Source organism: Colossoma macropomum, unplaced genomic scaffold, assembly GCF_904425465.1.
Source record: "Colossoma macropomum unplaced genomic scaffold, Colossoma_macropomum, whole genome shotgun sequence".
Lineage (NCBI taxonomy): Eukaryota > Metazoa > Chordata > Actinopteri > Characiformes > Serrasalmidae > Colossoma > Colossoma macropomum.
The window spans coordinates 34,568,001-34,585,688 of NW_023494792.1; positions in this window are offsets into that span (position 1 = coordinate 34,568,001).

Sequence of the window (17,688 nt, forward strand, 5' to 3'; positions counted from 1 at the left end):
CCCTAGGGTTAGGGTTGTTCATTAGGGTTAGGGTTAGGGTTAGGGTTAGGGTTAGGAAAATGATGACATGTAGGCCCAACATTAGGGTTGGGATTATGTTTGGGGCCCATTTCAAGAACATCACACGGGGTTAGAACTGGGACAAGGGTTATGTTTACAAACAGGGCTAGTTTTAAGAATAACCCTAGGGTTAGGGTTGTTCATTAGGGTTAGGGTTAGGGTTAGGGTTAGGGTTAGGAAAATGATGACATGTAGGCCCAACATTAGGGTTGGGATTATGTTTGGGGCCCATTTCAAGAACATCACACGGGGTTAGAACTGGGACAAGGGTTATGTTTACAAACAGGGCTAGTTTTAAGAATAACCCTAGGGTTAGGGTTGTTCATTAGGGTTAGGGTTAGGGTTAGGGTTAGGGTTAGGAAAATGATGACATGTAGGCCCAACATTAGGGTTGGGATTATGTTTGGGGCCCATTTCAAGAACATCACACGGGGTTAGAACTGGGACAAGGGTTATGTTTACAAACAGGGCTAGTTTTAAGAATAACCCTAGGGTTAGGGTTGTTCATTAGGGTTAGGGTTAGGGTTAGGGTTAGGGTTAGGAAAATGATGACATGTAGGCCCAACATTAGGGTTGGGATTATGTTTGGGGCCCATTTCAAGAACATCACACGGGGTTAGAACTGGGACAAGGGTTATGTTTACAAACAGGGCTAGTTTTAAGAATAACCCTAGGGTTAGGGTTGTTCATTAGGGTTAGGGTTAGGGTTAGGGTTAGGGTTAGGAAAATGATGACATGTAGGCCCAACATTAGGGTTGGGATTATGTTTGGGGCCCATTTCAAGAACATCACACGGGGTTAGAACTGGGACAAGGGTTATGTTTACAAACAGGGCTAGTTTTAAGAATAACCCTAGGGTTAGGGTTGTTCATTAGGGTTAGGGTTAGGGTTAGGGTTAGGGTTAGGAAAATGATGACATGTAGGCCCAACATTAGGGTTGGGATTATGTTTGGGGCCCATTTCAAGAACATCACACGGGGTTAGAACTGGGACAAGGGTTATGTTTACAAACAGGGCTAGTTTTAAGAATAACCCTAGGGTTAGGGTTGTTCATTAGGGTTAGGGTTAGGGTTAGGGTTAGGGTTAGGAAAATGATGACATGTAGGCCCAACATTAGGGTTGGGATTATGTTTGGGGCCCATTTCAAGAACATCACACGGGGTTAGAACTGGGACAAGGGTTATGTTTACAAACAGGGCTAGTTTTAAGAATAACCCTAGGGTTAGGGTTGTTCATTAGGGTTAGGGTTAGGGTTAGGGTTAGGGTTAGGAAAATGATGACATGTAGGCCCAACATTAGGGTTGGGATTATGTTTGGGGCCCATTTCAAGAACATCACACGGGGTTAGAACTGGGACAAGGGTTATGTTTACAAACAGGGCTAGTTTTAAGAATAACCCTAGGGTTAGGGTTGTTCATTAGGGTTAGGGTTAGGGTTAGGGTTAGGGTTAGGAAAATGATGACATGTAGGCCCAACATTAGGGTTGGGATTATGTTTGGGGCCCATTTCAAGAACATCACACGGGGTTAGAACTGGGACAAGGGTTATGTTTACAAACAGGGCTAGTTTTAAGAATAACCCTAGGGTTAGGGTTGTTCATTAGGGTTAGGGTTAGGGTTAGGGTTAGGGTTAGGAAAATGATGACATGTAGGCCCAACATTAGGGTTGGGATTATGTTTGGGGCCCATTTCAAGAACATCACACGGGGTTAGAACTGGGACAAGGGTTATGTTTACAAACAGGGCTAGTTTTAAGAATAACCCTAGGGTTAGGGTTGTTCATTAGGGTTAGGGTTAGGGTTAGGGTTAGGAAAATGATGACATGTAGGCCCAACATTAGGGTTGGGATTATGTTTGGGGCCCATTTCAAGAACATCACACGGGGTTAGAACTGGGACAAGGGTTATGTTTACAAACAGGGCTAGTTTTAAGAATAACCCTAGGGTTAGGGTTGTTCATTAGGGTTAGGGTTAGGGTTAGGGTTAGGGTTAGGAAAATGATGACATGTAGGCCCAACATTAGGGTTGGGATTATGTTTGGGGCCCATTTCAAGAACATCACACGGGGTTAGAACTGGGACAAGGGTTATGTTTACAAACAGGGCTAGTTTTAAGAATAACCCTAGGGTTAGGGTTGTTCATTAGGGTTAGGGTTAGGGTTAGGGTTAGGGTTAGGAAAATGATGACATGTAGGCCCAACATTAGGGTTGGGATTATGTTTGGGGCCCATTTCAAGAACATCACACGGGGTTAGAACTGGGACAAGGGTTATGTTTACAAACAGGGCTAGTTTTAAGAATAACCCTAGGGTTAGGGTTGTTCATTAGGGTTAGGGTTAGGGTTAGGGTTAGGGTTAGGAAAATGATGACATGTAGGCCCAACATTAGGGTTGGGATTATGTTTGGGGCCCATTTCAAGAACATCACACGGGGTTAGAACTGGGACAAGGGTTATGTTTACAAACAGGGCTAGTTTTAAGAATAACCCTAGGGTTAGGGTTGTTCATTAGGGTTAGGGTTAGGGTTAGGGTTAGGGTTAGGAAAATGATGACATGTAGGCCCAACATTAGGGTTGGGATTATGTTTGGGGCCCATTTCAAGAACATCACACGGGGTTAGAACTGGGACAAGGGTTATGTTTACAAACAGGGCTAGTTTTAAGAATAACCCTAGGGTTAGGGTTGTTCATTAGGGTTAGGGTTAGGGTTAGGGTTAGGGTTAGGAAAATGATGACATGTAGGCCCAACATTAGGGTTGGGATTATGTTTGGGGCCCATTTCAAGAACATCACACGGGGTTAGAACTGGGACAAGGGTTATGTTTACAAACAGGGCTAGTTTTAAGAATAACCCTAGGGTTAGGGTTGTTCATTAGGGTTAGGGTTAGGGTTAGGGTTAGGGTTAGGAAAATGATGACATGTAGGCCCAACATTAGGGTTGGGATTATGTTTGGGGCCCATTTCAAGAACATCACACGGGGTTAGAACTGGGACAAGGGTTATGTTTACAAACAGGGCTAGTTTTAAGAATAACCCTAGGGTTAGGGTTGTTCATTAGGGTTAGGGTTAGGGTTAGGGTTAGGGTTAGGAAAATGATGACATGTAGGCCCAACATTAGGGTTGGGATTATGTTTGGGGCCCATTTCAAGAACATCACACGGGGTTAGAACTGGGACAAGGGTTATGTTTACAAACAGGGCTAGTTTTAAGAATAACCCTAGGGTTAGGGTTGTTCATTAGGGTTAGGGTTAGGGTTAGGGTTAGGGTTAGGAAAATGATGACATGTAGGCCCAACATTAGGGTTGGGATTATGTTTGGGGCCCATTTCAAGAACATCACACGGGGTTAGAACTGGGACAAGGGTTATGTTTACAAACAGGGCTAGTTTTAAGAATAACCCTAGGGTTAGGGTTGTTCATTAGGGTTAGGGTTAGGGTTAGGGTTAGGGTTAGGAAAATGATGACATGTAGGCCCAACATTAGGGTTGGGATTATGTTTGGGGCCCATTTCAAGAACATCACACGGGGTTAGAACTGGGACAAGGGTTATGTTTACAAACAGGGCTAGTTTTAAGAATAACCCTAGGGTTAGGGTTGTTCATTAGGGTTAGGGTTAGGGTTAGGGTTAGGGTTAGGAAAATGATGACATGTAGGCCCAACATTAGGGTTGGGATTATGTTTGGGGCCCATTTCAAGAACATCACACGGGGTTAGAACTGGGACAAGGGTTATGTTTACAAACAGGGCTAGTTTTAAGAATAACCCTAGGGTTAGGGTTGTTCATTAGGGTTAGGGTTAGGGTTAGGGTTAGGGTTAGGAAAATGATGACATGTAGGCCCAACATTAGGGTTGGGATTATGTTTGGGGCCCATTTCAAGAACATCACACGGGGTTAGAACTGGGACAAGGGTTATGTTTACAAACAGGGCTAGTTTTAAGAATAACCCTAGGGTTAGGGTTGTTCATTAGGGTTAGGGTTAGGGTTAGGGTTAGGGTTAGGAAAATGATGACATGTAGGCCCAACATTAGGGTTGGGATTATGTTTGGGGCCCATTTCAAGAACATCACACGGGGTTAGAACTGGGACAAGGGTTATGTTTACAAACAGGGCTAGTTTTAAGAATAACCCTAGGGTTAGGGTTGTTCATTAGGGTTAGGGTTAGGGTTAGGGTTAGGGTTAGGAAAATGATGACATGTAGGCCCAACATTAGGGTTGGGATTATGTTTGGGGCCCATTTCAAGAACATCACACGGGGTTAGAACTGGGACAAGGGTTATGTTTACAAACAGGGCTAGTTTTAAGAATAACCCTAGGGTTAGGGTTGTTCATTAGGGTTAGGGTTAGGGTTAGGGTTAGGGTTAGGAAAATGATGACATGTAGGCCCAACATTAGGGTTGGGATTATGTTTGGGGCCCATTTCAAGAACATCACACGGGGTTAGAACTGGGACAAGGGTTATGTTTACAAACAGGGCTAGTTTTAAGAATAACCCTAGGGTTAGGGTTGTTCATTAGGGTTAGGGTTAGGGTTAGGGTTAGGGTTAGGAAAATGATGACATGTAGGCCCAACATTAGGGTTGGGATTATGTTTGGGGCCCATTTCAAGAACATCACACGGGGTTAGAACTGGGACAAGGGTTATGTTTACAAACAGGGCTAGTTTTAAGAATAACCCTAGGGTTAGGGTTGTTCATTAGGGTTAGGGTTAGGGTTAGGGTTAGGAAAATGATGACATGTAGGCCCAACATTAGGGTTGGGATTATGTTTGGGGCCCATTTCAAGAACATCACACGGGGTTAGAACTGGGACAAGGGTTATGTTTACAAACAGGGCTAGTTTTAAGAATAACCCTAGGGTTAGGGTTGTTCATTAGGGTTAGGGTTAGGGTTAGGGTTAGGGTTAGGAAAATGATGACATGTAGGCCCAACATTAGGGTTGGGATTATGTTTGGGGCCCATTTCAAGAACATCACACGGGGTTAGAACTGGGACAAGGGTTATGTTTACAAACAGGGCTAGTTTTAAGAATAACCCTAGGGTTAGGGTTGTTCATTAGGGTTAGGGTTAGGGTTAGGGTTAGGGTTAGGAAAATGATGACATGTAGGCCCAACATTAGGGTTGGGATTATGTTTGGGGCCCATTTCAAGAACATCACACGGGGTTAGAACTGGGACAAGGGTTATGTTTACAAACAGGGCTAGTTTTAAGAATAACCCTAGGGTTAGGGTTGTTCATTAGGGTTAGGGTTAGGGTTAGGGTTAGGGTTAGGAAAATGATGACATGTAGGCCCAACATTAGGGTTGGGATTATGTTTGGGGCCCATTTCAAGAACATCACACGGGGTTAGAACTGGGACAAGGGTTATGTTTACAAACAGGGCTAGTTTTAAGAATAACCCTAGGGTTAGGGTTGTTCATTAGGGTTAGGGTTAGGGTTAGGGTTAGGGTTAGGAAAATGATGACATGTAGGCCCAACATTAGGGTTGGGATTATGTTTGGGGCCCATTTCAAGAACATCACACGGGGTTAGAACTGGGACAAGGGTTATGTTTACAAACAGGGCTAGTTTTAAGAATAACCCTAGGGTTAGGGTTGTTCATTAGGGTTAGGGTTAGGGTTAGGGTTAGGGTTAGGAAAATGATGACATGTAGGCCCAACATTAGGGTTGGGATTATGTTTGGGGCCCATTTCAAGAACATCACACGGGGTTAGAACTGGGACAAGGGTTATGTTTACAAACAGGGCTAGTTTTAAGAATAACCCTAGGGTTAGGGTTGTTCATTAGGGTTAGGGTTAGGGTTAGGGTTAGGGTTAGGAAAATGATGACATGTAGGCCCAACATTAGGGTTGGGATTATGTTTGGGGCCCATTTCAAGAACATCACACGGGGTTAGAACTGGGACAAGGGTTATGTTTACAAACAGGGCTAGTTTTAAGAATAACCCTAGGGTTAGGGTTGTTCATTAGGGTTAGGGTTAGGGTTAGGGTTAGGGTTAGGAAAATGATGACATGTAGGCCCAACATTAGGGTTGGGATTATGTTTGGGGCCCATTTCAAGAACATCACACGGGGTTAGAACTGGGACAAGGGTTATGTTTACAAACAGGGCTAGTTTTAAGAATAACCCTAGGGTTAGGGTTGTTCATTAGGGTTAGGGTTAGGGTTAGGGTTAGGGTTAGGAAAATGATGACATGTAGGCCCAACATTAGGGTTGGGATTATGTTTGGGGCCCATTTCAAGAACATCACACGGGGTTAGAACTGGGACAAGGGTTATGTTTACAAACAGGGCTAGTTTTAAGAATAACCCTAGGGTTAGGGTTGTTCATTAGGGTTAGGGTTAGGGTTAGGGTTAGGGTTAGGAAAATGATGACATGTAGGCCCAACATTAGGGTTGGGATTATGTTTGGGGCCCATTTCAAGAACATCACACGGGGTTAGAACTGGGACAAGGGTTATGTTTACAAACAGGGCTAGTTTTAAGAATAACCCTAGGGTTAGGGTTGTTCATTAGGGTTAGGGTTAGGGTTAGGGTTAGGGTTAGGAAAATGATGACATGTAGGCCCAACATTAGGGTTGGGATTATGTTTGGGGCCCATTTCAAGAACATCACACGGGGTTAGAACTGGGACAAGGGTTATGTTTACAAACAGGGCTAGTTTTAAGAATAACCCTAGGGTTAGGGTTGTTCATTAGGGTTAGGGTTAGGGTTAGGGTTAGGGTTAGGAAAATGATGACATGTAGGCCCAACATTAGGGTTGGGATTATGTTTGGGGCCCATTTCAAGAACATCACACGGGGTTAGAACTGGGACAAGGGTTATGTTTACAAACAGGGCTAGTTTTAAGAATAACCCTAGGGTTAGGGTTGTTCATTAGGGTTAGGGTTAGGGTTAGGGTTAGGGTTAGGAAAATGATGACATGTAGGCCCAACATTAGGGTTGGGATTATGTTTGGGGCCCATTTCAAGAACATCACACGGGGTTAGAACTGGGACAAGGGTTATGTTTACAAACAGGGCTAGTTTTAAGAATAACCCTAGGGTTAGGGTTGTTCATTAGGGTTAGGGTTAGGGTTAGGGTTAGGGTTAGGAAAATGATGACATGTAGGCCCAACATTAGGGTTGGGATTATGTTTGGGGCCCATTTCAAGAACATCACACGGGGTTAGAACTGGGACAAGGGTTATGTTTACAAACAGGGCTAGTTTTAAGAATAACCCTAGGGTTAGGGTTGTTCATTAGGGTTAGGGTTAGGGTTAGGGTTAGGGTTAGGAAAATGATGACATGTAGGCCCAACATTAGGGTTGGGATTATGTTTGGGGCCCATTTCAAGAACATCACACGGGGTTAGAACTGGGACAAGGGTTATGTTTACAAACAGGGCTAGTTTTAAGAATAACCCTAGGGTTAGGGTTGTTCATTAGGGTTAGGGTTAGGGTTAGGGTTAGGGTTAGGAAAATGATGACATGTAGGCCCAACATTAGGGTTGGGATTATGTTTGGGGCCCATTTCAAGAACATCACACGGGGTTAGAACTGGGACAAGGGTTATGTTTACAAACAGGGCTAGTTTTAAGAATAACCCTAGGGTTAGGGTTGTTCATTAGGGTTAGGGTTAGGGTTAGGGTTAGGAAAATGATGACATGTAGGCCCAACATTAGGGTTGGGATTATGTTTGGGGCCCATTTCAAGAACATCACACGGGGTTAGAACTGGGACAAGGGTTATGTTTACAAACAGGGCTAGTTTTAAGAATAACCCTAGGGTTAGGGTTGTTCATTAGGGTTAGGGTTAGGGTTAGGGTTAGGGTTAGGAAAATGATGACATGTAGGCCCAACATTAGGGTTGGGATTATGTTTGGGGCCCATTTCAAGAACATCACACGGGGTTAGAACTGGGACAAGGGTTATGTTTACAAACAGGGCTAGTTTTAAGAATAACCCTAGGGTTAGGGTTGTTCATTAGGGTTAGGGTTAGGGTTAGGGTTAGGGTTAGGAAAATGATGACATGTAGGCCCAACATTAGGGTTGGGATTATGTTTGGGGCCCATTTCAAGAACATCACACGGGGTTAGAACTGGGACAAGGGTTATGTTTACAAACAGGGCTAGTTTTAAGAATAACCCTAGGGTTAGGGTTGTTCATTAGGGTTAGGGTTAGGGTTAGGGTTAGGGTTAGGAAAATGATGACATGTAGGCCCAACATTAGGGTTGGGATTATGTTTGGGGCCCATTTCAAGAACATCACACGGGGTTAGAACTGGGACAAGGGTTATGTTTACAAACAGGGCTAGTTTTAAGAATAACCCTAGGGTTAGGGTTGTTCATTAGGGTTAGGGTTAGGGTTAGGGTTAGGGTTAGGAAAATGATGACATGTAGGCCCAACATTAGGGTTGGGATTATGTTTGGGGCCCATTTCAAGAACATCACACGGGGTTAGAACTGGGACAAGGGTTATGTTTACAAACAGGGCTAGTTTTAAGAATAACCCTAGGGTTAGGGTTGTTCATTAGGGTTAGGGTTAGGGTTAGGGTTAGGGTTAGGAAAATGATGACATGTAGGCCCAACATTAGGGTTGGGATTATGTTTGGGGCCCATTTCAAGAACATCACACGGGGTTAGAACTGGGACAAGGGTTATGTTTACAAACAGGGCTAGTTTTAAGAATAACCCTAGGGTTAGGGTTGTTCATTAGGGTTAGGGTTAGGGTTAGGGTTAGGGTTAGGAAAATGATGACATGTAGGCCCAACATTAGGGTTGGGATTATGTTTGGGGCCCATTTCAAGAACATCACACGGGGTTAGAACTGGGACAAGGGTTATGTTTACAAACAGGGCTAGTTTTAAGAATAACCCTAGGGTTAGGGTTGTTCATTAGGGTTAGGGTTAGGGTTAGGGTTAGGAAAATGATGACATGTAGGCCCAACATTAGGGTTGGGATTATGTTTGGGGCCCATTTCAAGAACATCACACGGGGTTAGAACTGGGACAAGGGTTATGTTTACAAACAGGGCTAGTTTTAAGAATAACCCTAGGGTTAGGGTTGTTCATTAGGGTTAGGGTTAGGGTTAGGGTTAGGGTTAGGAAAATGATGACATGTAGGCCCAACATTAGGGTTGGGATTATGTTTGGGGCCCATTTCAAGAACATCACACGGGGTTAGAACTGGGACAAGGGTTATGTTTACAAACAGGGCTAGTTTTAAGAATAACCCTAGGGTTAGGGTTGTTCATTAGGGTTAGGGTTAGGGTTAGGGTTAGGGTTAGGAAAATGATGACATGTAGGCCCAACATTAGGGTTGGGATTATGTTTGGGGCCCATTTCAAGAACATCACACGGGGTTAGAACTGGGACAAGGGTTATGTTTACAAACAGGGCTAGTTTTAAGAATAACCCTAGGGTTAGGGTTGTTCATTAGGGTTAGGGTTAGGGTTAGGGTTAGGGTTAGGAAAATGATGACATGTAGGCCCAACATTAGGGTTGGGATTATGTTTGGGGCCCATTTCAAGAACATCACACGGGGTTAGAACTGGGACAAGGGTTATGTTTACAAACAGGGCTAGTTTTAAGAATAACCCTAGGGTTAGGGTTGTTCATTAGGGTTAGGGTTAGGGTTAGGGTTAGGGTTAGGAAAATGATGACATGTAGGCCCAACATTAGGGTTGGGATTATGTTTGGGGCCCATTTCAAGAACATCACACGGGGTTAGAACTGGGACAAGGGTTATGTTTACAAACAGGGCTAGTTTTAAGAATAACCCTAGGGTTAGGGTTGTTCATTAGGGTTAGGGTTAGGGTTAGGGTTAGGGTTAGGAAAATGATGACATGTAGGCCCAACATTAGGGTTGGGATTATGTTTGGGGCCCATTTCAAGAACATCACACGGGGTTAGAACTGGGACAAGGGTTATGTTTACAAACAGGGCTAGTTTTAAGAATAACCCTAGGGTTAGGGTTGTTCATTAGGGTTAGGGTTAGGGTTAGGGTTAGGGTTAGGAAAATGATGACATGTAGGCCCAACATTAGGGTTGGGATTATGTTTGGGGCCCATTTCAAGAACATCACACGGGGTTAGAACTGGGACAAGGGTTATGTTTACAAACAGGGCTAGTTTTAAGAATAACCCTAGGGTTAGGGTTGTTCATTAGGGTTAGGGTTAGGGTTAGGGTTAGGGTTAGGAAAATGATGACATGTAGGCCCAACATTAGGGTTGGGATTATGTTTGGGGCCCATTTCAAGAACATCACACGGGGTTAGAACTGGGACAAGGGTTATGTTTACAAACAGGGCTAGTTTTAAGAATAACCCTAGGGTTAGGGTTGTTCATTAGGGTTAGGGTTAGGGTTAGGGTTAGGGTTAGGAAAATGATGACATGTAGGCCCAACATTAGGGTTGGGATTATGTTTGGGGCCCATTTCAAGAACATCACACGGGGTTAGAACTGGGACAAGGGTTATGTTTACAAACAGGGCTAGTTTTAAGAATAACCCTAGGGTTAGGGTTGTTCATTAGGGTTAGGGTTAGGGTTAGGGTTAGGGTTAGGAAAATGATGACATGTAGGCCCAACATTAGGGTTGGGATTATGTTTGGGGCCCATTTCAAGAACATCACACGGGGTTAGAACTGGGACAAGGGTTATGTTTACAAACAGGGCTAGTTTTAAGAATAACCCTAGGGTTAGGGTTGTTCATTAGGGTTAGGGTTAGGGTTAGGGTTAGGGTTAGGAAAATGATGACATGTAGGCCCAACATTAGGGTTGGGATTATGTTTGGGGCCCATTTCAAGAACATCACACGGGGTTAGAACTGGGACAAGGGTTATGTTTACAAACAGGGCTAGTTTTAAGAATAACCCTAGGGTTAGGGTTGTTCATTAGGGTTAGGGTTAGGGTTAGGGTTAGGGTTAGGAAAATGATGACATGTAGGCCCAACATTAGGGTTGGGATTATGTTTGGGGCCCATTTCAAGAACATCACACGGGGTTAGAACTGGGACAAGGGTTATGTTTACAAACAGGGCTAGTTTTAAGAATAACCCTAGGGTTAGGGTTGTTCATTAGGGTTAGGGTTAGGGTTAGGGTTAGGGTTAGGAAAATGATGACATGTAGGCCCAACATTAGGGTTGGGATTATGTTTGGGGCCCATTTCAAGAACATCACACGGGGTTAGAACTGGGACAAGGGTTATGTTTACAAACAGGGCTAGTTTTAAGAATAACCCTAGGGTTAGGGTTGTTCATTAGGGTTAGGGTTAGGGTTAGGGTTAGGGTTAGGAAAATGATGACATGTAGGCCCAACATTAGGGTTGGGATTATGTTTGGGGCCCATTTCAAGAACATCACACGGGGTTAGAACTGGGACAAGGGTTATGTTTACAAACAGGGCTAGTTTTAAGAATAACCCTAGGGTTAGGGTTGTTCATTAGGGTTAGGGTTAGGGTTAGGGTTAGGGTTAGGAAAATGATGACATGTAGGCCCAACATTAGGGTTGGGATTATGTTTGGGGCCCATTTCAAGAACATCACACGGGGTTAGAACTGGGACAAGGGTTATGTTTACAAACAGGGCTAGTTTTAAGAATAACCCTAGGGTTAGGGTTGTTCATTAGGGTTAGGGTTAGGGTTAGGGTTAGGGTTAGGAAAATGATGACATGTAGGCCCAACATTAGGGTTGGGATTATGTTTGGGGCCCATTTCAAGAACATCACACGGGGTTAGAACTGGGACAAGGGTTATGTTTACAAACAGGGCTAGTTTTAAGAATAACCCTAGGGTTAGGGTTGTTCATTAGGGTTAGGGTTAGGGTTAGGGTTAGGGTTAGGAAAATGATGACATGTAGGCCCAACATTAGGGTTGGGATTATGTTTGGGGCCCATTTCAAGAACATCACACGGGGTTAGAACTGGGACAAGGGTTATGTTTACAAACAGGGCTAGTTTTAAGAATAACCCTAGGGTTAGGGTTGTTCATTAGGGTTAGGGTTAGGGTTAGGGTTAGGGTTAGGAAAATGATGACATGTAGGCCCAACATTAGGGTTGGGATTATGTTTGGGGCCCATTTCAAGAACATCACACGGGGTTAGAACTGGGACAAGGGTTATGTTTACAAACAGGGCTAGTTTTAAGAATAACCCTAGGGTTAGGGTTGTTCATTAGGGTTAGGGTTAGGGTTAGGGTTAGGGTTAGGAAAATGATGACATGTAGGCCCAACATTAGGGTTGGGATTATGTTTGGGGCCCATTTCAAGAACATCACACGGGGTTAGAACTGGGACAAGGGTTATGTTTACAAACAGGGCTAGTTTTAAGAATAACCCTAGGGTTAGGGTTGTTCATTAGGGTTAGGGTTAGGGTTAGGGTTAGGGTTAGGAAAATGATGACATGTAGGCCCAACATTAGGGTTGGGATTATGTTTGGGGCCCATTTCAAGAACATCACACGGGGTTAGAACTGGGACAAGGGTTATGTTTACAAACAGGGCTAGTTTTAAGAATAACCCTAGGGTTAGGGTTGTTCATTAGGGTTAGGGTTAGGGTTAGGGTTAGGGTTAGGAAAATGATGACATGTAGGCCCAACATTAGGGTTGGGATTATGTTTGGGGCCCATTTCAAGAACATCACACGGGGTTAGAACTGGGACAAGGGTTATGTTTACAAACAGGGCTAGTTTTAAGAATAACCCTAGGGTTAGGGTTGTTCATTAGGGTTAGGGTTAGGGTTAGGGTTAGGGTTAGGAAAATGATGACATGTAGGCCCAACATTAGGGTTGGGATTATGTTTGGGGCCCATTTCAAGAACATCACACGGGGTTAGAACTGGGACAAGGGTTATGTTTACAAACAGGGCTAGTTTTAAGAATAACCCTAGGGTTAGGGTTGTTCATTAGGGTTAGGGTTAGGGTTAGGGTTAGGGTTAGGAAAATGATGACATGTAGGCCCAACATTAGGGTTGGGATTATGTTTGGGGCCCATTTCAAGAACATCACACGGGGTTAGAACTGGGACAAGGGTTATGTTTACAAACAGGGCTAGTTTTAAGAATAACCCTAGGGTTAGGGTTGTTCATTAGGGTTAGGGTTAGGGTTAGGGTTAGGGTTAGGAAAATGATGACATGTAGGCCCAACATTAGGGTTGGGATTATGTTTGGGGCCCATTTCAAGAACATCACACGGGGTTAGAACTGGGACAAGGGTTATGTTTACAAACAGGGCTAGTTTTAAGAATAACCCTAGGGTTAGGGTTGTTCATTAGGGTTAGGGTTAGGGTTAGGGTTAGGGTTAGGAAAATGATGACATGTAGGCCCAACATTAGGGTTGGGATTATGTTTGGGGCCCATTTCAAGAACATCACACGGGGTTAGAACTGGGACAAGGGTTATGTTTACAAACAGGGCTAGTTTTAAGAATAACCCTAGGGTTAGGGTTGTTCATTAGGGTTAGGGTTAGGGTTAGGGTTAGGGTTAGGGTTAGGAAAATGATGACATGTAGGCCCAACATTAGGGTTGGGATTATGTTTGGGGCCCATTTCAAGAACATCACACGGGGTTAGAACTGGGACAAGGGTTATGTTTACAAACAGGGCTAGTTTTAAGAATAACCCTAGGGTTAGGGTTGTTCATTAGGGTTAGGGTTAGGGTTAGGGTTAGGGTTAGGAAAATGATGACATGTAGGCCCAACATTAGGGTTGGGATTATGTTTGGGGCCCATTTCAAGAACATCACACGGGGTTAGAACTGGGACAAGGGTTATGTTTACAAACAGGGCTAGTTTTAAGAATAACCCTAGGGTTAGGGTTGTTCATTAGGGTTAGGGTTAGGGTTAGGGTTAGGGTTAGGAAAATGATGACATGTAGGCCCAACATTAGGGTTGGGATTATGTTTGGGGCCCATTTCAAGAACATCACACGGGGTTAGAACTGGGACAAGGGTTATGTTTACAAACAGGGCTAGTTTTAAGAATAACCCTAGGGTTAGGGTTGTTCATTAGGGTTAGGGTTAGGGTTAGGGTTAGGAAAATGATGACATGTAGGCCCAACATTAGGGTTGGGATTATGTTTGGGGCCCATTTCAAGAACATCACACGGGGTTAGAACTGGGACAAGGGTTATGTTTACAAACAGGGCTAGTTTTAAGAATAACCCTAGGGTTAGGGTTGTTCATTAGGGTTAGGGTTAGGGTTAGGGTTAGGGTTAGGAAAATGATGACATGTAGGCCCAACATTAGGGTTGGGATTATGTTTGGGGCCCATTTCAAGAACATCACACGGGGTTAGAACTGGGACAAGGGTTATGTTTACAAACAGGGCTAGTTTTAAGAATAACCCTAGGGTTAGGGTTGTTCATTAGGGTTAGGGTTAGGGTTAGGGTTAGGGTTAGGAAAATGATGACATGTAGGCCCAACATTAGGGTTGGGATTATGTTTGGGGCCCATTTCAAGAACATCACACGGGGTTAGAACTGGGACAAGGGTTATGTTTACAAACAGGGCTAGTTTTAAGAATAACCCTAGGGTTAGGGTTGTTCATTAGGGTTAGGGTTAGGGTTAGGGTTAGGGTTAGGAAAATGATGACATGTAGGCCCAACATTAGGGTTGGGATTATGTTTGGGGCCCATTTCAAGAACATCACACGGGGTTAGAACTGGGACAAGGGTTATGTTTACAAACAGGGCTAGTTTTAAGAATAACCCTAGGGTTAGGGTTGTTCATTAGGGTTAGGGTTAGGGTTAGGGTTAGGGTTAGGAAAATGATGACATGTAGGCCCAACATTAGGGTTGGGATTATGTTTGGGGCCCATTTCAAGAACATCACACGGGGTTAGAACTGGGACAAGGGTTATGTTTACAAACAGGGCTAGTTTTAAGAATAACCCTAGGGTTAGGGTTGTTCATTAGGGTTAGGGTTAGGGTTAGGGTTAGGGTTAGGAAAATGATGACATGTAGGCCCAACATTAGGGTTGGGATTATGTTTGGGGCCCATTTCAAGAACATCACACGGGGTTAGAACTGGGACAAGGGTTATGTTTACAAACAGGGCTAGTTTTAAGAATAACCCTAGGGTTAGGGTTGTTCATTAGGGTTAGGGTTAGGGTTAGGGTTAGGGTTAGGAAAATGATGACATGTAGGCCCAACATTAGGGTTGGGATTATGTTTGGGGCCCATTTCAAGAACATCACACGGGGTTAGAACTGGGACAAGGGTTATGTTTACAAACAGGGCTAGTTTTAAGAATAACCCTAGGGTTAGGGTTGTTCATTAGGGTTAGGGTTAGGGTTAGGGTTAGGGTTAGGAAAATGATGACATGTAGGCCCAACATTAGGGTTGGGATTATGTTTGGGGCCCATTTCAAGAACATCACACGGGGTTAGAACTGGGACAAGGGTTATGTTTACAAACAGGGCTAGTTTTAAGAATAACCCTAGGGTTAGGGTTGTTCATTAGGGTTAGGGTTAGGGTTAGGGTTAGGGTTAGGAAAATGATGACATGTAGGCCCAACATTAGGGTTGGGATTATGTTTGGGGCCCATTTCAAGAACATCACACGGGGTTAGAACTGGGACAAGGGTTATGTTTACAAACAGGGCTAGTTTTAAGAATAACCCTAGGGTTAGGGTTGTTCATTAGGGTTAGGGTTAGGGTTAGGGTTAGGGTTAGGAAAATGATGACATGTAGGCCCAACATTAGGGTTGGGATTATGTTTGGGGCCCATTTCAAGAACATCACACGGGGTTAGAACTGGGACAAGGGTTATGTTTACAAACAGGGCTAGTTTTAAGAATAACCCTAGGGTTAGGGTTGTTCATTAGGGTTAGGGTTAGGGTTAGGGTTAGGGTTAGGAAAATGATGACATGTAGGCCCAACATTAGGGTTGGGATTATGTTTGGGGCCCATTTCAAGAACATCACACGGGGTTAGAACTGGGACAAGGGTTATGTTTACAAACAGGGCTAGTTTTAAGAATAACCCTAGGGTTAGGGTTGTTCATTAGGGTTAGGGTTAGGGTTAGGGTTAGGGTTAGGAAAATGATGACATGTAGGCCCAACATTAGGGTTGGGATTATGTTTGGGGCCCATTTCAAGAACATCACACGGGGTTAGAACTGGGACAAGGGTTATGTTTACAAACAGGGCTAGTTTTAAGAATAACCCTAGGGTTAGGGTTGTTCATTAGGGTTAGGGTTAGGGTTAGGGTTAGGGTTAGGAAAATGATGACATGTAGGCCCAACATTAGGGTTGGGATTATGTTTGGGGCCCATTTCAAGAACATCACACGGGGTTAGAACTGGGACAAGGGTTATGTTTACAAACAGGGCTAGTTTTAAGAATAACCCTAGGGTTAGGGTTGTTCATTAGGGTTAGGGTTAGGGTTAGGGTTAGGGTTAGGAAAATGATGACATGTAGGCCCAACATTAGGGTTGGGATTATGTTTGGGGCCCATTTCAAGAACATCACACGGGGTTAGAACTGGGACAAGGGTTATGTTTACAAACAGGGCTAGTTTTAAGAATAACCCTAGGGTTAGGGTTGTTCATTAGGGTTAGGGTTAGGGTTAGGGTTAGGGTTAGGAAAATGATGACATGTAGGCCCAACATTAGGGTTGGGATTATGTTTGGGGCCCATTTCAAGAACATCACACGGGGTTAGAACTGGGACAAGGGTTATGTTTACAAACAGGGCTAGTTTTAAGAATAACCCTAGGGTTAGGGTTGTTCATTAGGGTTAGGGTTAGGGTTAGGGTTAGGGTTAGGAAAATGATGACATGTAGGCCCAACATTAGGGTTGGGATTATGTTTGGGGCCCATTTCAAGAACATCACACGGGGTTAGAACTGGGACAAGGGTTATGTTTACAAACAGGGCTAGTTTTAAGAATAACCCTAGGGTTAGGGTTGTTCATTAGGGTTAGGGTTAGGGTTAGGGTTAGGGTTAGGAAAATGATGACATGTAGGCCCAACATTAGGGTTGGGATTATGTTTGGGGCCCATTTCAAGAACATCACACGGGGTTAGAACTGGGACAAGGGTTATGTTTACAAACAGGGCTAGTTTTAAGAATAACCCTAGGGTTAGGGTTGTTCATTAGGGTTAGGGTTAGGGTTAGGGTTAGGGTTAGGAAAATGATGACATGTAGGCCCAACATTAGGGTTGGGATTATGTTTGGGGCCCATTTCAAGAACATCACACGGGGTTAGAACTGGGACAAGGGTTATGTTTACAAACAGGGCTAGTTTTAAGAATAACCCTAGGGTTAGGGTTGTTCATTAGGGTTAGGGTTAGGGTTAGGGTTAGGGTTAGGAAAATGATGACATGTAGGCCCAACATTAGGGTTGGGATTATGTTTGGGGCCCATTTCAAGAACATCACACGGGGTTAGAACTGGGACAAGGGTTATGTTTACAAACAGGGCTAGTTTTAAGAATAACCCTAGGGTTAGGGTTGTTCATTAGGGTTAGGGTTAGGGTTAGGGTTAGGGTTAGGAAAATGATGACATGTAGGCCCAACATTAGGGTTGGGATTATGTTTGGGGCCCATTTCAAGAACATCACACGGGGTTAGAACTGGGACAAGGGTTATGTTTACAAACAGGGCTAGTTTTAAGAATAACCCTAGGGTTAGGGTTGTTCATTAGGGTTAGGGTTAGGGTTAGGGTTAGGGTTAGGAA